At 41.1% G+C, this 22,659-nt stretch overlaps 1 protein-coding gene across 2 annotated transcripts in view; it reads right to left on the bottom strand.

Moving 5' to 3' along the window:
* The window catches only part of neto1l (neuropilin (NRP) and tolloid (TLL)-like 1, like), a 78,792-nt gene that overhangs the window by 39,267 nt on the left and 16,866 nt on the right, over positions 1–22,659 (bottom strand). The gene's annotated exons all lie outside the window — the stretch shown is intronic.

The following is a 22,659-nucleotide window of genomic DNA, read 5'->3' as shown; positions in this document are numbered from 1 at the left end:
TTGGGGGAGTAATCAGTAATTAGTTACTGATTACTTTTTTCAAGTAACTTGACCAACACTGCCAACAACAGGCTGCAATTTGACCCAGCGGGGCGATAAACTACAGGCTAACATACTTCAACTAGTAGCCAATGCAAAAACATGAAAGGGGGATTGCTAAGCATTTATTTTTTCCACGTTAGCTCGGTAACAGGTTTAAGATTAGTCAGAATTACAGGGTTAAACTGTGTGCAGCATTAGCTCTTAAACAAACCGTCAGTTGGTTAGAAGGGTGAAACCTAAGAAGAATGAGGGTGGAAACAGTAAAACTGCAATCTGACAGCTGAATCTTTAATTACGGAGAGAGTGAGAGGACTAACAGTGGATGAGGGATTATGAGCGAGAGATTAAGAAACTGAGAGAAAGACGCAGATTGAGACTTTGTCTCCCAGACTGCTGCTTACACTTTTCCATCACAAAAGTGACGGACCATAATAGGATTGACAGCTGCATTAAGAATATTACACCACCAGTGCAGCCGAGTAGCACAACAAGAGCTCTTAAGGGATCTGGTCATTAGAACAAAGGCAGAACAAGCTATAAAATCTACAGCTCTGGTAACAGTCACAACTGTCAGCCATGCTGATACATTTCCGACATTCATGTTCCCTTTGAGAACATAATCCCAACAACATATGGGCTACTTACCCAAGCTACTTCTAAAATCTGTTTCTGGAAACACGGCTGGCAGGGTGGAGTACAGTTTACAGTCAGAATACAGAGAGAATGACATGTTTTTGAGGCTATAAACTTTGAGCTTGATGAAATTGATTGATTTTTTTAACAATAAAGAATGAGGTAATTTAATTAGGAAGTGACTTTGGTGAACAGCAGCTAAAATCCACTTTTATGGCCCTAAGTGCTGGATTACTGTTAGGATTTTACACCAGTGGTGAATAAATTGATGAATATTTTGAATCAATTATGGAGACCAACAGAGGAATCTGTCTAAAAACACACATCATTTATGAAGTTTTAAGGGATTCTCCGCTGACTGTACACATCAAAGGGCTTCATGGAGGCAAACTGTTATGTAATATACTCAGAAGGAGCTTTGTCGAGCTTGAGAAGCTGGAATGGAAATGTGTTTTTCTTCTTTCCTGGAAAATAGCTATAAAGTAGCTTTTTGGAAAATGTAGCATCCGGTGTTTACCAAAGGAATAAAAAACAAAAAAGTGTATTTCTACTTTTAACAGTGTATGTGGCAAATTTACCAGCAAACCTTTTTTTACACATCCAGAAGATGGTGCTCTGCATTTATTCTCGTTTTGACCTGTAATTCTATGCAGCTGAGTAATATCCAGAGTCCATTATTCACTCTTTTTGTCACAAATGCTCTGATATCTTAGCACGCTGCTATCTGTGTGGTTAGTTTATATGGTGGGCTGCTTGCATGAGACCTGTATGAGTCTATCCCAACTGAGCCTGCAGGATAACAGTGCTGAGCTTTCTTCACCCAGTGCTTGGGTCACATACAGACATTTTACCCTCTAATTAAATCACTGGCCATTTGATTAAAAAAAGGTTAATTTCCATACCATACCATACCAACTTTATTTCTAAAGCACTTTAACATAAAACCAGAGTTTCACAAAGTGCTGTACATGTTAATAGCATACGTAAAGAAAATTAAAATGAGATACGATAAAATAAATAGATACAATAAATTGAAACATGTTAAATTTCCTATGGTTCTACATAATTATCATTTCATAAAAAAAACAGGCAGGTTTGATTGGTTTTAATTGCATTCATTTGGTCTCACTGGGTTTGTAATAGAAATAATGTAACACACTCGCTGTTTCTGGGCTAAACTACTTGGCCTTATCTTGCTCACCCTCCTTGACTTTCTCCACACAGTCTATTTCCAACACACCCCAGCCTGTTAAAATATAGCACCCATCCAACCATGACTGCGCATTAAGGCCACAACAGTCAAAAAATATTTATGCCAGTCAGCAATTTATTCTTGTAGAGCGTATTCAGTGACTGGCAGCGAACTGCCAAATCCGACTCCACGTCCATCGTGACCGTCATTTCACAGGATGCTGTTTAGTGAAAATTCACTTTTATACATCATAGACTGTCACTTCTTCCCCAATATGTCGCATGAAGTATGGAATCAGATGAAATTGGCAGGTAGCATAATGATGGCATATTTCCAGGCAGAGAGCTATTCCATGCAGCATGGCATATTTTCAAGCCAGTTCCATTACACCCAAATAAGTAAATGCAATCAACAGTGATAGAGAGGGGGATGCCGTTGGAGGGTGGAATGGTACCATAGTTACATACTAATAGAATTTAAATTTCTATGTGCGCACTGAAAGCGTTTCAAACAGCTCTCAGCAGTGTGGACGAGAGAGTAATGGGTGACCCACGTGTTTGACTTCATATTGCCAGTAATTTGGGAACAATGAAGAAACTGCAGTGCCTGAAATGTGAACTGAAATGTGACTTGCTTTAGATGTTCATTCTATTACATAGTTCAGCACTCTGAACCCATACCTTATTTGCCTTTTATCCCTTTTTAATGGTAGTAATAGTAATAAAGGTCGAACAATGAACTGATAATCAGGGTTTGTGTGAAAGATGAAGCCAAGGATGTCTGACCTGTGCCCATAATGGCAGGTTTCGACATGCATCTGTCACATTATAAATTCACCCAGGTTGTTTGGGATAAATTCTGGATGTGCTGAATGTCAACTGAGAGCTAATTTTTCTAACCCAGAAACCTCTGCCAAAGTCTCGCATTTTATCCTAATGATGACCTGTTGGGAAAATCTTGTTAGTGTGCTGCAAGTAAAAAATCCATACAGAGGTGGATGTCTTTCACAGCAGCTACCACACTGTATAAAAAAGCTGACAGAAGCATTCCTGCTGGACTCAGTGAAGCAGACCAGGTTAGGATGTTTGATTATTCGTCAATTCTTCTCATACTGTTCAGGGTCTAAAAGCTCAGCACTTCCGCAGGTTCGCACTGTTCACCTTAATTGCAATCTCAGTGGAAGACAACAATCGATAACAAACAGCATAGCTTTAAGCTATGAGCGGGTGGAGGGAGGTTTGGAGTCTTCTCTCACCCCCATTCTCTGCGACCTGCTGGAGCAGGGGGGCTAGGAGGAGGAGTTGGCCGTCCGACTGCGGTCTGGAGTGTGGGGCCTCCCTGCTGCTGCGGAGTCGGGGCGGTCTGCCTCCCCCCACCGCAGGGAAAAGGGTAACACCACCTGGGTCTGGGTGCAGTTCCCCCCTCCAGGGGCAAGGGTACCTAGACCCGGTTTGTAGAGTACGCTTGGGGAGTGTGATCGTGTGTACAGCGTCTCTTTATGTCTGTCTCCACGTTGGTTGAGTGTGGAGTAAGTGCATATGAGAGCATGAGGGTGGGAACGGATGTTTGTATCTGTGTGTGCCTGTGTCTATATGTCAGGTTGGGTATCAGACGGCACCTCTCTGGGGACATCCCAGGTCCTCCAAGGTTTGGAGGCCTATCTCCCCCCACCACCACTTCCCCTGCCAGTGGCGGACTCCCTCAGACATCGGTGCGTTGGTGGTTCTTTGTGTCCGGGGATGGGCGTCCAGTTACACACCGGCTCACTCCTTGGCGGCCGCTTATCGGGGCCTGGAGCCTGGGGCTCGCTCGGGCCACTTCGGAGGTGGGGTGCCCCCAGCCTCTCAGCCTGGGGCTCGGTCACTCAGGCACGGCTGGCTGCCGGCGGAGCTCATGGGCGCGTCAGTGCAACTCCCCCTGGCTTCTGCTCCGCGGCTGCTGAGTGAGCCCTCATCTGGGACTCTCCTCAGCTCTTTCTGGGACAGTGGCGCGGCTGCCCCTCTGTTGGTCTTCCTTGGTCTCTTGTGTTCTGGGGGCCTCTGGATGTCTGGAGTTTTGATCTCCTTCATACCTGCTTCATGCCCTGGAGGACGGGGCTGTGGCCCCCCCACACCCTCTAGCAGATCATTACATGAAGGAACCTTTTAAAAAAACCCCCAAAAAAACAAGCGCGTCCATGCTCACAGGTGTACACACGGGTGATCACACCCACAAACTACATCCTTTTTGGCTCCTACCTCAAAGCACACTGTGTTCTGTTGATCTTATGTGCTGCACAATAATGTTTAACATTTAGTATTTACTGTCATATTCCCATATATCATTGTGATGTTGTTTATTCTATTACTCTTGTTCTCTTCTGCTTGCTTTCTTTTTTCTTTCTCAGCAGGTGACCCAGGTGATTGATAAATGCATTTTCCCCCCCCTTTTTTTTTTTGCCCATTCTGTTGGTTTTTGTTTTTTGCCCTTCTCCCCCGTCCCTCTTCTCAGCTGTTTCTCTTTCCCTCTTTCTTTCTCCCCTTCTTTCCCCCAGTCAAGTCTGTCCCATGTTCAGTAAGTGAAAATAAAACAAACAATAAAAGGTGAATCAAATGGACCATTACGGCAAGGCTGGGATGGTCAATTTGGTAAAGTAAATCCGTTGGGCATCTTTCTTTGCCTTTAGACAATAATTCTGATGGCAAAAGAGCCAAACGGGACAGGCAAAAAAAAAAAAAAAAGACTGATTGCCAAGAAGTTTAAAGGTATAGCTTAAAAAATATCCTCAGTGCACAATACCAGGGTATCACACAGAGTTTAGGAAAAGATTAAGGTTTGGAAATATTCATGCACAATGTCAATTACTCATGTTAAAAATATAACGTTAATGGTGTTACCTCATGGCTTACCTCTCGGATGACCTTAAGACTCACTCCTTAGAGGTCACCCTCTAAGGAGTGAGTCTTGAGCAATGGTTCTCTGGCTTTCTGAAGGTCTTTCAAAGTTTTTCTTTGGACATTGGCTATTTTGCCCCTCATTTTTAGTCCATTCATTGTATTCGACCACTTAACACTGACTTATGAATAATTCAAACATAAAGGCCCCTAACTCAAGTGATGAACTAGCTGTTGGTCTACACATAACAGAGAACTTAGCAAAGAACCGGTTTAAAACTGTATCTTTAAACACTGTATTACCAGCAGCCTGTCACAAAGACACATGCATTCTTTCCATTTCTTTAGCTGAGGTTTTACACACTCACCTAATGAGTGTTTAAAAAGTCTGCACAAAGTCTGCCTATGCGTACCAAAGAGCTATTAGCTGAAAAATTGCCATCTATCTGCATGGTATGCAATGTGTGCTTAACAAAAGTGGAGGACAAAAGAAAAACTGTCAGTCCTAAAAACCATTGACAGCAGGAAACACAACTGAATAGAAAAACACACAAGGGAACACAGTCATGGATTGGGCCCTGCCTCAACATTACTCGAGCAGTGTGGGATCACCGTGACAGAGAACAGAACAAAAGGCAGAAACATCCAAAGAAGAGCTTTGAATATGTTTTGAGAAGCCTGGAGAACTACTCCTGAAGAATACTTGCCTTTGGCTCAGACTTTTGCACTGTACCGTGTGTCTATCTACATGAAGCTACCACTAATAGTCTGTTAGTGTTAGAAAATCCTACACAGCGTAAGTGCAGGGGGTGAAAGCTGTCCTGCTCTGTCCAACGCTAACAAAGATCTACCCGTAAGATGACTGGCTGCTCGCTGAAGCTTCATATTTACTGTGCTGACAAGAAACTGAACAAGTTTATTTCCCAAAATGTCGAACTGTTCCATTAAATCAACACCTGCACAGTGGAAAAGACTTGAGATTTACACACTACAACGGAACAAGGTGTTTAATCCCTCCACTTTATCAAACAGGCACAAATAGGTTCGCACACATAAATATACCTCCGGCTCCACTTACTGTAGTGACACTTGATTAAGTCCCTGTTGGCACAGCAACAAATATCTACATGCACACAGAGCTACTGATGAACTGTCATCTAAAAGCCACCCACATAGCACTCTGTCCATATCTTCTCCTCACACACCATTCTCACCATCATTGTGCTACAGGGCAGAGATGGCTGAGCGTCACATACCCTCATCACAGCGGGCATGAGTGATCACTGTCAGCGCTGATGGATCTCACTGAGATCGTTATAATGTTGTGGTTGATCAAACCGTACTCGGGAGCTCCTGCAGGGAGCGTTCAAGCAGTTTTTTTCCCCCATCTCTCAATGTGAGGATGTAGGAATGTGTTTTATATATAGGGATCCTTTATCCAATTACATGGCTGCACATGTGCTCTCAAGATTGGTGCATGTCTCCAGCTTTGAGCATCCAGATGTTCCACTTTGTTGTATTGTGTTCTGTCATTGCTTTCATGACTGCTCATCCCATGCTCCCATATGGACACATCATTAGTGACGGGCTCATCATTCAGTCGGTTTTCTCAGCCTGTTAGCATGTTCTGATGTCTCCGAGATCGCTCGTCTTCTAGAGCCACAAAGCGGCTCATACTTGAGTTTGGAGTAGAACCCCTCAATTTTTATACTCCCGTGAAAATCATGTCCCTGTGAAGACAAAGTGAAAAAAATGGAGGCTGACAGTGTTACAAATCTGAGAGATGAGCATGAATTGCTGAAACTTATTGAACTCGAACTGCAGCTGCACATTTTAAACTCCTGGCTCCAAACGAGGAGAAAAAAAAAAGTTTAGAACCGCATATGAACGTAAAATAGAGTTGTCGAATGGGGTAAATAAGGTCTGCGAGACACCTGTGATGGCATTTGGTGAGTATTTACAATAATCTTCGCTGTGACTGTAGAAAGAAATGAATCCAGTGGAGTTAACCCCTGGTGCTGATATCTTTTGTTGAAGCGGGAGCGGAACATTCGAGCTGAATCTGTAATCAGTCAGGAGCAATAGCCTCAGTGTGAGACTACCCTTGAGGGCTAATCTATATGTGTCCCTGGTGCTTACAGTGTCTGTGAAATGTAGTGATGCCAAGCCTGGAAACCCAGGGGACTTGGAGGCTTGGGAGTAGGGGTGAAAGGTCTAATTACTGAATGTGGATCTGCTTCTTTTTTGGACCGTGTTCATATCCTGTTTCAGTTTTTTTCCCCCCATGAACCTTTCTTTAGTACCTGTCTATTTCCAATCTCTATTGTGAGCCACTGGACTGAACCCCATGGATACTGAAATATCTCTCTGTCTCGGGGAGATAAAAGGAGAGAAATGGTTTCAGTGGATATTGATACAATAATTTTCATTTCTCGCAGACAAAGTGAAATTGCAGAATTTTGATCATAGCACTCTCAGCGGAGGCAGTGCATAATAGAACAATGCATCCTCCCCCTTTCAGCTGTACTTTGCTTTATATGCAAGCTTGGGCCAAGTTTCTCCTTCATCATCCAAAACGTTACAGTAAAGGTTTAGTTTGTTTCAATCTATAAAACTTCCAGAGTTTTATCGTTTTTTTGTAATCTTTGCTGGGTCCTTTCTATGGGCTCTGCACTTTTTGTTTTGATAGCTTTTCTTTCTCTCGTCTCCCACAATACACTTTTAATAATATCCTGCTGAAATATTTTAGCAGCGCTCTTTGGGGAGCTGCTGGCGCACTCTGCATTCTAAAAGCTCGCTTCATAGTTCACTCGTCAAGGTGATAGTGTTGACAGGGCACCTACTTTTCTTTACAACAAATTATGTTGGGAAGAGCCATATGCCAGACCTCTGACAGAAGTCAGCAGTGAGGCCTAATATATACAGTAAACACCTCTTGTGTATTAAAATCAGCTCTACTCAGTTTATGTAATCAAATGCATACCTGTGAGAATGTGTGTGAGTGTGTGTGTGTGTGAAAGAGAGAATTCAGCTGTCAACATGCCAGCCTTTCTCCTTCCTGTCCCGTCAACCTCTCTCTGCTTGTGCTCTCTATCCCATGGTGCAGAACAGAGAGGGGTTAGGAAAGCCTCTCTTCCCCTCCCCTCCCCTCCTTCATCTTCCTGCCTTTGCCCGTCATTTTTGAGTTGCAAATGTCAAACCGACAGTCTTTGCACCATTATACGTCACACTGTCAACATTTCCCCCCCCCCCCATCAAATTGAGTGTCCCGTGCAGGCATCGTATTCTGTTACTATTTGACATCCGAGCTCCATATCCTGGAGTTCATGTGTCTGACATCTCCAGTTTTAGTATGGGCTTCTAGGTCTGTTGTTTCAAAGTCCTGCTGTCACTGTGAAGGTCTAAGGTCAGCAGCCTTGGACTCATGAGAATGATGACAGCCCAGAAACAAAGACACCAGACTGAGGCCCAGAGGTTTGCATCATTTCAACGTGTCACACACACATGCCTCGCATCGCTTTGCAGCAGGGATGCCGGCCTGTTAGCAGTGTGACATCTCTGTCGAGACACCCAACTTGATGGGCAGCCATGTGAATCCGACTTTCACTATGATATTATGAGCACTTCAGCTTCTATTTCCCTTATTTACACTCAAATGTGCAGCTCCTGCAAAAGTTTCAAGAGAAAAGGATGCAAGCGTCAATTACAAACATAAATTAACATAAAACGCTCTCATCATCTATCAGTGATTGTTAGTTTTCATTTATAGATCAATTGCACAGCACGCACTAAAATATGTAACTTGAAGATCTCCTGTAGGATTTTCTCATTAATTAACCAAAACAAAGGTGGTCATTATATTATTTTCTGTTTGCAGGCTCTAGCCCCGGTGCAACCCTGAATTGGATACATGGAAGAAAATGGATGTGCCGATTTCCTATTTGCACTGCCCGTGCGGGTGCATTTCCTACATAGTTAGTCAGTAATTGATAAGAAAAGCCGCATGTTTGCCCTCGTGCACGTGCACAGCTCTAATCAAATAAGGACTCACTCATAAAAAAACTACTGTGTGCTAATAGTGGTCAAAAACTCCAGAGGGCAGCTTTAATTTAATATTGCAAGACAGTCAGCATCGTTTCATGATGACAAGTGGCAGTTGCTGGCAATGATAATTAAGCTGTTTGCAATTTGCTGAAAATGAAGAAATTTTAATTACTCACACGATAAAAAAAGTGGGGAAAAAATGATCAACATCTCATCTATTTTATTCTTTCTTTCTTTCTTTCCGTGATGGCATTTCGCATGTAATAATTATGCACCTCAGATTGTTCACAGGTTTTTTGCCCGTGTGAGCAAATTGCATCTTAACTGTCTTACACCGTTCAGTCTGCCAATCTCAGCCAGCAGAGTGAGTTTCATTTGCAAGATATTTGCAGCCAGCCATTTTAATTCAAGTCACATACTTCTCACTGTCAGATATATGAGTATGGTGATGACCAGTAAAGCTGAATCAAAGCTGCAGAGCACATAATGTTGATAACAAGGTTCCTAAATGAACTCTAAAACCACTCAAGCTCTTCTCCATTGTCCTCTGCATATCTCCATGTCACACTTTCCATACTGACAGCATGTGCTGAAGTACCGTCTTACGTTACCTGAAATGTCAAACATCAACATGCTCAGCAGTTCAGATCGTGTAGTTTACGGCGCCAGTAGGTGCATAACTGTTCCACAAACTTCTCACACACCAATAAAGCGCAACAGAATACAGAGATATGACAAAGATATGAGTGTTCTTCCACTTCGTAAAACTTTTATCACAGATTGGCACTTTGTTTTTTTTAAATCAGCAGCTTCATAAGTCATATAAGTGCCACTTTATGAGTTTGCATCACAAGCTTTATGAGGGCAAATTTGAAAGTGGAAGTGGATTAACTTATGTGGGTTGTGTGTGTGGGTGGGTTTGTCTAAGGATTGTGAGTGTAGTGCATATGCATATGTATGCACAGTAGCTGTGCACACAAAGGTACAGTAAATACTTGCACTGTGCTACATAATTTATAGTATCCATTACCAGTATCCTCAGCGCCCTTTGCAGCCGCACGGGAGATTAAAAAATAGATTTCAGTTTAAGGTTTCCTGATTTTGTTGAAGACACACAGAGGAACCGCTTGTGCATATCGGGACTGACATTAATACTTAAAATAGTTTAACAATACTGGAATGAAAACATGTCAGCTGTCAGTGCTGATTCTGACAGTTTCCGTGACAGGTAGTGTGCGCTTGTTTATAGGTGTAGGATGTGCAAAATAAGAAAGTGCAGCTCTCTGCCTGTTGAAACATGGCAGATCAACTGAATTCATTTGATTTCTCAGGCTTTTCCTGAACTTTTCACCAATTCAAAAATTAGGCTTACCTTCCTCCAGCTAGCGTAGACATTTCAGATCAATCACAACATTAGAGGTGCTGATTTCCTACGAATTACTTTAAATTAGATTTTATCACAGAATAGAGGAATACACAGACATAAAAATTTCATTTTTGCTGGATTTTTAACATGCAAAACTACTTTGGAAGTTCATATGTATATCCAGTTTGATTTAGAAGCAGTTAAAAAGCCTCATGCAGCAGCAGTGATACTTTTTTCTCCGAAAAATAATAAATGCAGCTTTAAGGAAGGATAAGGCCTACTTGGCAGTGGGACTCTCGCCTGCCACCGGCACAATAAGAAGGCAACAGGAAGCTAGCCAAGCACTAGCTCTCAGCACTAGCTGTAAGGTTCTAAGCAGCAGGGAAGCTGTTCTGCAACATAGCTTTTGCTACATGTCTGCCAGATTTGAGCATGAATAAATAAATACAGCAAGATCAGTCCAATTTTCCCTTAGCCCCAAGGCTTTATACCAGAATACTTCTGACACCTGCTATGATCATTCATTATCCTTTCCTCACATGCATTATTTCGCGTATGCCAAGTTAAAAATAGTTCTATCCATTTTTGATGGATGCCAACGAGTAAGTGAAATGAAGCCCCACTTGTGTTTGACAGACCACATAGTGCCAGATGAGGAGATTACTGCTGGTTAAGCTGTTCCCACTGTGGTTCCCACAACCAAATTACTCAACAGGTCACAGTTCACTTGTTAGAAAACAAGGGAGCCTTCTGTGGATAAGAAGGCAGCCCGAAGCATCATTTAGGGGCTGAGCAGTGGTGAAATTTAACAAAGATTTTTAGTATTTGGATGTTTTCAACATTTTGTTGGAGCATGTGCAAACTGAAAGGACAACTTTGCCTGCATTAGGAAGATTTTTGTACTTCACTGCAATTTGCAAAGGACAGAAATCAGTTTTAGAAATTCAGAATTAATGAGATCAATTGGACTCGAGCTCAATTCCCTTTTCTGCAAAATGCTCCACATTCCTTAGATCTGTCATGAATCGTGCGGCTGGTTAAGCTGAACATAGCACACAAAAAGAGACACAGCGGTGCTCAGTAGCACCTTGCTGAACTGAGCGAAAGCCACAGTCGAGTCTGTCTGTACTTGTCAAAAGCATGCCAAGCAATCAGCGATTCACATCCTAGTGGGATATCTTTCACAAGAACTACTCAGACATACAGCACAGAATGTGTAGAGCAGCGCAGCGCCACTACTTTCCATATCGTACATGTGGCACTACTCATCCACTATGATGCAAACTGCTAATTGTGTGACAAAGCTGCAGAGCCGTGCAGGTGCACATCTGCACATGGGAGGCACGATGAGACAGCAACATGTACGTGTAGGGGAGAAATTAAACCAAACATATTTGATCTCTTTAATTAATAGCATTAAGTGATTTAGCTCTGAATGGGAACGTAATATTAGGCAGTCAGTCAGGCAGTCAGTCAGTCAGTCTCCAGACAGTAATTTTCTAGCTACCTTGTTTAGTGTAAGCCACAAGTGGCTAAGCCCTCAATAGATTTTGCAGTATTAAATTAAAAAACATTGAAGAAAAAAAAACACAATCAGGCTCTACCTGCTGTTTCATTTCCTATCTTTCTGATTACCTGCTTTGATTCTCATTTTCCCCTGATGTTTTCACATCTAACTCAGTAGAGTAAGCTACTGAAGGTTTTATTTTGAACAAACCAGAATTTGAGGCTATTAGATCAGTGGAATCAGAAACAAAGATGGTTTTGATGAGTTTGATTTTATTTCTGAGTCTAAACCTGTATACCGGGTTTGAGGCGAGCGATAAGTGTTTGTGATTCAACATAAATCATCTTACTCTTACTACTCTTAGTATTACAAACTGTTCGTCAAATTGTCCACTCAAAACAAGCCAAATAGATTTGAGCCTTGCTCAGGTCACCCTTAATGCCAGTTTACAAAATAACTAATCTGAGGTGAGAGAGACTGACCACTGGGATTGATTGTGTCAGGGTTTCGATTTCCACAACTGATTCATATTTGCTTGAAGCACTGACAGAAATCCAGTTTCTGCAGCGAGCCAATAATAATGGCAAAAAATGATTATGAACATAATAAAAATACAAATGGAGCATAAATTACTTTTATCACAGTTGCTAATGATCTACTTTGGACTGTATCAAGTCAGTGTCCCCCTTTATAAGCAGATTTATTGACTGATATTACAGGGAGTGCAGAATTATTAGGCAAGTTGTATTTTTGAGGAATAATTTTATTATTGAACAACAACCATGTTCTCAATGAACCCAAAAAACTCATTAATATCAAAGCTGAATGTTTTTGGAAGTAGTTTTTAGTTTGTTTTTAGTTTTAGCTATTTTAGGGGGATATCTGTGTGTGCAGGTGATTATTACTGTGCATAATTATTAGGCAACTTAACAAAAAACAAATATATACCCATTTCAATTATTTATTTTTACCAGTGAAACCAATATAACATCTCCACATTCACAAATATACATTTCTGACATTCAAAAACAAAACAAAAACAAATCAGCGACCAATATAGCCACCTTTCTTTGCAAGGACACTCAAAAGCCTGCCATCCATGGATTCTGTCAGTGTTTTGATCTGTTCACCATCAACATTGCGTGCAGCAGCAACCACAGCCTCCCAGACACTGTTCAGAGAGGTGTACTGTTTTCCCTCCTTGTAAATCTCACATTTGATGATGGACCACAGGTTCTCAATGGGGTTCAGATCAGGTGAACAAGGCCATGTCATTAGTTTTCCTTTTTTTATACCCTTTCTTGCCAGCCACGCTGTGGAGTACTTGGACGCGTGTGATGGAGCATTGTCCTTCATGAAAATCATGTTTTTCTTGAAGGATGCAGACTTCTTCCTGTACCACTGCTTGAAGAAGGTGTCTTCCAGAAACTGGCAGTAGGACTGGGAGTTGAGCTTGACTCCATCCTCAACCCAAAAAGGCCCCACAAGCTCATCTTTGATGATACCAGCCCAAACCAGTACTCCACCTCCACCTTGCTGGCGTCTGAGTCGGACTGGAGCTCTCTGCCCTTTACCAATCCAGCCACGGGCCCATCCATCTGGCCCATCAAGACTCACTCTCATTTCATCAGTCCATAAAACCTTAGAAAAATCAGTCTTGAGATATTTCTTGGCCCAGTTTTGACGTTTCAGCTTGTGTGTCTTGTTCAGTGGTGGTCGTCTTTCAGCCTTTCTTACCTTGGCCATGTCTCTGAGTATTGCACACCTTGTGCTTTTGGGCACTCCAGTGATGTTGCAGCTCTGAAATATGGCCAAACTGGTGGCAAGTGGCATCTTGGCAGCTGCACGCTTGACTTTTCTCAGTTCATGGGCAGTTATTTTGCGCCTTGGTTTTTCCACACGCTTCTTGCGACCCTGTTGACTATTTTGAATGAAACGCTTGATTGTTCGATGATCACGCTTCAGAAGCTTTGCAATTTTGAGACTGCTGCATCCCTCTGCAAGATATCTCACTATTTTTGACTTTTCTGAGCCTGTCAAGTCCTTCTTTTGACCCATTTTGCCAAAGGAAAGGACGTTGCCTAAGAATTATGCACACCTGATATAGGGTGTTGATGTCATTAGACCACACCCCTTCTCATTACAGAGATGCACATCACCTAATATGCTTAATTGTAGTAGGCTTTCGAGCCTATACAGCTTGGAGTAAGACAACATGCATGAAGAGGATGATGTGGACAAAATACTCATTTGCCTAATAATTCTGCACTCCCTGTATATTGCTGAAGGTTTTCTGGTCAGGATTAAACCCTGAGAATGATCAAACATGTTTTTTAAGCCAAGGTGTTAGCAAGGAGACTAAGAGGGCAGTGCAGAGGAATGTTAACGTCATCAGTCTGCATGGGGAGTCTGTTGGGTCTGTTGTCAGGCACCTATATAAGTTCTATATACAGGTGATAGCTATCTAGCTAGCTAGCTAGCTGGCTCTTTACATTAACCCTGTAATGCCTGAACCAGGAAATAATTGTTATAAATCCTAATTTTGGAGTGTTTATTAAACATTCTGACAAATGTAAATTAATAAATAAAATTCATTAAATATTTTTTAAAAAATTCCATTTATGTGCAATTAATTGCTCACAGTAGCACTGCATGTGTCTGACTGTATACATCAGATTTTTCAGAGAGAAATAAAATCACGCTGATGATTGAAATTATCTCTCTTGGGTCTTGGAACTACTTTTCTACATTTTCTGTAATTTTTATACTAAAATAATGAATGAGTTGCTAATGAAACATATTAATCAATAGTGAAACATAATTGTGATGCTACATGATGATATATAGAAATTAGTTGTGCTCTAAACTGAAATGATGCGTTTCTAGTGCTGTAGATAAAGGGAGACAAGCATCGCTGACGCTTACTAAATCATCTACTGTGACATAGTGAGCTGCCCAATGTGATACTAAGAGACACAGCCAGGGTAGCACCTGTCCACCTGTAAAATAAAAAACAGACTGACACACAAAAACTGACGAGGGCAGAAAAAAATGGCCTTGGCTGTCGAGAAACATAAAGTGAGAAACAGAGACACAGAGGGGTTTGGAGTAGAAAGAGGAGATGGAAACGGCAGAGTGTTGGGAAACAGTGGGAGCTAGAGAGTAGGGAAGAGATAAAAAAGAGAAATCCAGGCTATTAAAGAGTATCGAGAAATGGGAAAAGCTAGTGATGGGGAGTGGGTAAAACAGCGCCTGACAGAAGCAAAGAGAGACCGAAAAAAAGGGAAAAAAGGTTTGCGAGCTGTCTACATTCAGATGAGAGAGGCAGGTCATTAGTAGTGATGTGATGACTCGAGGTATGGGTGTGTGTGTGCGTGAGTCTGCATATGGCTGTTGATGAAGGATAGCTTTCTAGCAGGAAACCAGCCACCAGCCAAGTGGTCTAGCACCATCCTGGGAGAAACAGCATCTGTCTCAGCAAAATAGAGAGGAGCAATCAATAACTATACAGTTAAGGTGTGGGTGCACTGCGTGTGTGAGCTACGCCTGCACTGGCCGTTGTAGTTGTGCTTACACTGCATCTATGTAGCTGCACTATGACAGAAATGTATGATATGTGGATGACATGTAAAATGACTGTTTATGATTTTTAACATCTGCTCGCAGCCGCACTCTGGGGACGGCAGTGTTGGTCTGCCTGCCACTTGATAAATCTTCGTGATGGAGATAACCTGACTGACACTCGAGTTTTGGAATTGATACTGATGGCAGTATTAATACTAGTTTAAGAAAATTTAGTCGCAGTGTTTGGGCTAAAAGTCCATCCATTTTCTTAACTGCATATACACTTCAGGGTTTCATGGTTTAGAGCTTATTCCGTCTGTCATACGACACAAGTCATCAGTCTATAACAGGGTTAGTCATTTTTTGCTTCCTTCTAAAAACAAACAATCCCTTAGATTCCTCAGATTTTGACTTTCACTGTTACCTGGCGGACTTCCTGTGTATTCGCGTTGACCCAGTTTGACTTTGATTTTTTGGTGCTTGTGGTCCACACATGCAGCATTGGCCACATATTTACTTGGCTCTAACAAACTGAAACATCTCCACTATTACACTATGAACTGCCACTGGATTTTGTGCAGGCGTTGGTGGATCTGTGATGATTTATTCTGACTCTGGTGATCCTGCAAGGATCAGTGTGGTGGTTTCAATTGTAAACTTTCATCAACTTTTGATTAATGAAATCCGCTACATGACTGTCGATCGTACATTATGTAGGACAATTTTTTACCTGTTCAACACTTATGACAAAAAATCCAATCAAATCCAATCAACCTCCAGTGTACTTTGTAGTTTTTGTTAATTTGCTAATCCTGCTAGTTAACATATTGCAGTTCAGTAACCTGTTTCACAGGGAATAAAATGTAGCAGTAGTATAAAAAATATTGTACACTTTGTGTCTTTTTCTGAAGAGCAAATACGCTCTTCTGGGTGTGCTTATGGGTTTAGAGCACATGTAAAACACAAGCTAGCATCACACAGACAATGGCTTCAGCGCAGACAGACTGTAAATTGTGTTCATTTGAAACAACTTAATGGAAACAACTTAAAACAATTAAGACAGATCCCATTGTGCCAGCACTACGTCACCACAAACTGTAACACACAGTCAATGTGGTCACCTTATCTCATCAATAACCTCGACTTTCCAGACATTAGACATTACATCCACTTATAATTAGAAGTCAATCCTGACCAGAAAGCCGCAGTTACGAGTGGCAAAATATAAAACGATACTACAGATTCAAATTGAAGCAGGATCAGCCGTATGTAAATATCTGTTTCTGTGACCTGTGGAGAGTACAAAGTACAGTTCACATAATGGATTTTCATCCCTTAGATGGGTTTACTATGCAAAGCCTCTGTGTTTGTTTTCAGAATCTTGTTTAATTTTTATTGCCAGGAAAGTATGCAAACATTGCTCTGCATGACTCACACGAATATGCAGATTCATGATGGATTATGGTGTATCCACAGCTACCAGAGGATGAATATATGTATATATATAGGACCGTGTGTTTCTCAGTGTGTGTCAGGGGGAATTAAGACCAATGAATGAGAAATCAAATCACACAGCATTTCCTTTCATCTCCTCTTGAATCGATACCATGTCGTAAAGTATGTTGGGGCTGACCTTGCGGCATTCTGGCATTTTCTACTGATGAGCACGGCTGCTTCCTGACTCTTTCACACAGTTTCAAATAGGACAGAGCTTCTTGCGACACCTGCGAGTTAATTCTTCAAAATGTCAGGTTTATTCACAGTCACACTGACAGGCTGGGATTACACCTTCATCAGAGTATCTGTCTGTGGTATCGCAAGAAATAAGTGGTTATATAAATATATGAGTATACATAATAGTTATTATTCATAGATACCTACATCCTAAGTTCCTGTTATTCTTCTGAAAGAAACAGAATGAATGTGTTGTTACAATGGTAATGCCAGGAGAGGCAGTATTAGTTCTGTGTTACATTAATGTGTAAGGAAGTGGAAGAAGTGTGTGTCCTGTAGGAGGCAGTAGAAAATGGATGCTCATGTTCTGTACATGCCCTGAAAGTAAGGTTCAGTAAACCAGTGCAACGATACTCCGGTGTAAGGCTCAGTTATTGTATTTTTATTTTTTGAAGATGCAACACTGTCCCTACAATACAAACATTTCCGTCGTCCAGTTAAGTCAATTTAGGCTTTCCCCTGCTTGGCTATTTGACGGATGCCCAGAGTAGTTGGCAGTGGAGTGGAGAGTAGGCTTTGATGTCCAGGCCCAGACTGTTAGAGTATTCAGGTTGACTTTGATAAACCCTATTAGACTGTCGTTATCTCCCCCTCTCTCTTTCTCGCAAGTGCTTACATGCTATAAGCCTCAGAGGAACCAGTTTGAGGGCAAAAATACAAGGTTGCTCAGATGCTGTATAAAACGTGGATAAAGGAGAAGATGCTTTCAGAAAGGGGAAGGCAAATTGCCCGAGATGACTCAGAATGAGTGGGGGAAAAAATAAATGACACACTGTTGCGAAGGATTTGCACATGCAATATCACAATCCGCAATTAAGAGCTGCGTTGTATATCTGTGCGTCGCCACAGACAGCTGGTCGTCCGGGCTCGCAGACAGAGCAGAGAGCAACATCGGCTTAATGCAATAAAAAGAATGAAGGATTCGTCAAGAATTGTCGTGGAGGTCGACGCGCTACATGCATGCTAACGTAACGCCCCATTCACCACTCACCGCTATCTAAATTGAAAAGAATATTTATACCAACTTAGGGTTCAGAAGTTAATGGAAACAGTCATGCATCAATTGAGTTACATAAAGATGTCCGCTGGAAAAAAAAGCGAGATAACTACATCCTTTTAAAAGATTTTTAATTTTCTTAAATTGGCTTTTTGTGTCTGATAGAGGGTGTGTGTGTGTGTTTGCATGTCTCTGTGTGTGTAGGGGGGGTGTTGTATGCACATTACTGTGAGTTTTAATCAGGCATCAGAAGGGGTATTAACAGGGAAATGTTCTAAAAGAGAAAGATCAAATAAAGATCTCACTCCAGCGTAATGAAACACTGCTCTTTGGTGCGCTGGCTAATTATGCCGGCCGCGGTGCAGCAGCGATTGCTCGCAGCGATTTTTTTTTGTTAAAGTCCAGTGACAGAGGTGGGAATCGGATATGCCTAAATAAGGACTCACCACCCACCCTACAGAGGAAGCGCTTACTCGTTTACATATCCTGCCCTCATGTAAACTCTTTTGTCACTCATAATGCCGATCTTATAATCCCATCTGCTAGTTTAGGAAATTACTAAAGTTGCGGCTGCTTCACACATCTAAACCTCAGGCAAGCTGTTGCCTCCAGGTGATGAAATCCCTGTCGCGTTTAATGAAAAGAAAAGTCCTGATCAGGATTGCACTGAGAAAACCCAAAAGAGATTTCCAAGTGCACTGACAAAACACAAGCTGTGCTAAAAGAAATTGTAAAAACACTACAACAGTTTCCAATCTTTGAGAAATGCCAAACCTTAAGGGCTAACCTCTGCGAGGCTGTTTAATTAACATTATCAATATAGTTGTATGGTTGGCATCAAAAGGGCAAATTTAAGTTGGTAAAAATGAAATCAATGCTTCAAAATTCATCACGTGAGCGTAGCATCTTCACTCGTTTTTAACAGGCATATTCTTTAGAGGAGACTAATTTATATTCACAACTGTCTAACCAACAACACCCGCCTTTGTCGCTGTAAGTCATGCCATTGGCGTAAATGGCATGACACAAATGGCTTCTTCCATTAGGAGGAAGCCATTTAGGAAGGAGCCATTTATGGGTTGAAAATTGCGGATTTAATCTTCAAATAAAGCTTCATGAGGTGGTGCGCTGGCAGCAGAGGGAAGGAATTATCTCTTCTCTACCAACAGACGCTCAGAGTACCGTTCAAAGCAGTGATACCTGAAGCTTGGTGTTTTAACAAACGCAATGTGATGTGCACGTGTTTCCTTTATTGAATGGAACCAAAGAACATCTAAGACTCAACATTTGCCAACACCAAGAAAGGTGGAACTTCAAAACACTGTTTCCAGCACGCCGCAGCAAACTGTAGCACTCGTGTTAGCCAGTGTTCTCCAATAAATGGGCAGGTTTGTGTCAAGAAGGCATATCTGTAGCCAAGTAACATATTAACATAGCTGCCTAATCAAAGACAGTACGTGGATCTGAATAATTCTGTAATGCAATTTTTTACGGGATGCTGAAGTACGAATGGAGGCAGATAATCCCCTTCAGGTAGTAGATGAAAGAAGAAGAAAGAAAAGCTGTTATGCGCAGCAGTATAGTGGCAATGGTAACAGAAACATCTGTCCAATCAGAACTGAGAGCAGCACAATTGTAAACAAGAGTTACGCAGAAAACATGCTTGAAGTCCCAACATCCTCATGAGCAAAAACTGAAGCTTAAAAGGACGAATGCCAACAGTGGTCCTACGCAGAACTGAGGTAAATTCAAACAGGCTGTTACAAAGTGAAAAATAGGGATCTAATTATTGTGTGGCGCCCTGAGTATTTTGAGCATTAAGAACAAGTCTCAGATGTGTTCCTTATGTGTTCGTGCCCACCCCCCATCATCTTTTTTTGCTATTTGTTGTGACAATAGTTTGCATCATAACACAGAGCGAAAAGCTCATTTGCTCCCACCTGATGTGATGTTAGGGCGATATTTAGTTTCGCCAGTAGGTGGCAGTGGCGGCTCAGCCAAACGGGTAACTGGCAAAATAATCCTTCACAAAAGTAACGCAGGCCAGTTATTACAATGGAAGCCGCCAGTAACACTGAATTGTTTTGCTGTGTTTCAGGTGAGAGCAATATACGAGAACTACATACATTTATGTAAAGTTGATACTTATTTAACATGTTTGGAGTGTAATTCTTGTTTATATGGTGTTTAATGTGAGCTAATAAGGGAGTTGTTTCACGTTATCTGTGGGTAATGCTAGTAACATTTGTGCGCTAGCTAAGTCATGTTAGCCTCCTGCATTAATCTCTGTAACCGTGTTGTTCCATCAGTAATGTGAAAGGAAACTGTTAGCTGGTTTCAGTTAAAGTTATAGGAAATAGACCAGCCAGTACATGTTATGTTGTCTATTGTTTACTGGTCATTTTCTCTGTGTGTTAAGGGCTGATTAATACGTGGCCATTACACATAATGCTACAAAAGTAACGCAGGCCAGTTATTACAATGGAAGCCGCCAGTAACACTGAATTGTTTTGCTGTGTTTCAGCGCAATAAATCTTCATGTGCACCTGAATGAACCCTGTCGTCCTTCAGTGTGTAACAATTGCAAAAAAGCAACATATTTTTTTAAAGAAAAATTCATATGGAGTCCACACAATATTTTACCTGACCATGTTTGTTTCCACTTTTTCTTTTGATAAATAAAAACTTTTAAGCTGTTTATGTTTTTTTTTTTACACCTAAATTGAATTTCATTGGTGAAATGAACATCTTTCTACAGATGTCTACACTTATGACATCAGCAATCCTATGATGCATATGTGAAGTGAGTTAACTCAGTCAGATGACATTGTGAGTTGGTGTGCTTTTTCCTTTCTCTTCTTTTCTATCGAGAAACTTAAATGTTTACGTCACTTTATTGTAGTTGATAAAAAACAAAGCGTCTCTTGCTAAAAAGTCTAAAAAGGGAAGTCTAGGCGATGCTTAAGAAGTACTTCAAACTGATGTCACGGTAATGTTCCTGAACTTTCCTTTTGGAAGTATTTTCCAACAATGATTTGACATCAGGAAAAGTTGACGGACAGCCAGCAGCTACTTAATGTCCAAATGCTTACTTGGTGTCTTGCCAAACTGGGGAAAAAAACCAGATAAACCAGTATTTGACAGCTCAGAATGCATTCTGAGTCGATGCCTTCATATAATATTTCTCTCTGGATATTTTCATGTGGCGCACTGAATACATTATCTAATTACTCACATGTGTTACGGCAACAAAGCTGGGTGTTGTGTAGACTGCAGTCGTGAATATGAATTAGTCTCCCCTAAATAACATGCCTGCCAACAAAGACTGAAAATATTTTGTTCATGTGATACATTTGGATCTTTACATTTATTTTAAAGAGCATCTTCAATCTCTGCTTTTAAATCGAAGCTCAAAATCCACTTTTACACTTTGCCCGTTCCAACTCATGAATCCCTCATTTGTTGTTCTGTCTGTTGTCATTATGTATCTACTTATTGTTGTAGGCCTCTTAATTCTGTAATGTAGTGTTTGTGTTAGGTCTGCAGCCTTCCACTGCAGAGTTATTGCATGTTGGATTTTTCTTTAATTAGTTTTTATTTTATTTCATTTTTACTTTTTATTTTAAATTCAGCTTAGTTTCGGTTAGTTTCCAGAGTGGTTTTCAGTTTACTTTTTATTAGTTTTAATGTAAATTTTTAGTGTTTTTTAAATTATTAGCACATTTATATGATAGATATTCCAACGTAAACAGAAGACATACAAAGCCTCAATAAACATGTCCATAAAAACAATATCAGGTAGTTTGTGACAATCTTTTTTTTAATTTTTTTTTTTTATCAGATTAACAAATACAAAACTAAGGCTATTTCTGCCATAATAATCTAGTTTTAGGTTTTAGTTTAGTTAACTATAACAACCTTGTTCTATTGTTAGCTTCCTGGTTTGCAATGACAACATCAGTATTAGCTAAATAGAGTCCTCCTGCTGCATGTTTGGTGGTCCCTCCCTTTACTCTGCATTGCCAAGACACGACATCCATTGAGGGCTAACGTCTCATGTCCCGAGACGTCCCATGGGAACACAAAAGGTGACCTTCCGCGTTCCAATGTTACACGCCAGATTGTCGATGAAATCGAATAGAATGATGCTACCTCGGTAATACACGTTCCAGCCGTGTATTCCAGCCCTAACCACAACCTTATCCCTAACGTTAACCACCACCTTAATCATGTTAGATAGTTTTTCCAAAGCGATTTAAGTAAAATAAACACACATGTGAAGATTCATTCCAAATGCTTCCCATGTTTCCTCATTAGGGACGTGTTGGGTGGCCGACAGCGTAATATACCGACGATTTGTCACCTAGTGTAAAATGTTACGCTTTGGGAGTGGAAGTACACAATTTGAGACACAACAATAAACTTTATCCAAAAAACAAACAAACAATCAAACAGAACAATTGCACAGACGATGCAGTGCTATAGGATGACGGATTTTCAGAAATAGCATACCCAGCCATTAACAAACCACTTATCATTTCTAAACTGCTAAAGCAAACCTCTTTATTAAGACACAAAAGCACCTTTCTCCACAGGAGGACAATAAATGCTCGTGTAACTCAACATTCAAACCCCATGCTTTTGAAATCAGCTTTGCATCAGCCCATCGGGCAAAAATCACTGATGTTTGACAAATAGTGTGTCAAG

Source organism: Diplotaxodon limnothrissa, linkage group LG9 (assembly GCF_057381915.1).
Source record: "Diplotaxodon limnothrissa isolate DT_005_m linkage group LG9, D_limnothrissa_male_GT1.1, whole genome shotgun sequence".
Lineage (NCBI taxonomy): Eukaryota > Metazoa > Chordata > Actinopteri > Cichliformes > Cichlidae > Diplotaxodon > Diplotaxodon limnothrissa.
The sequence above is the reverse complement of the archived record's forward strand: the minus strand, read 5'-3'. Positions and strand labels throughout refer to the sequence as shown.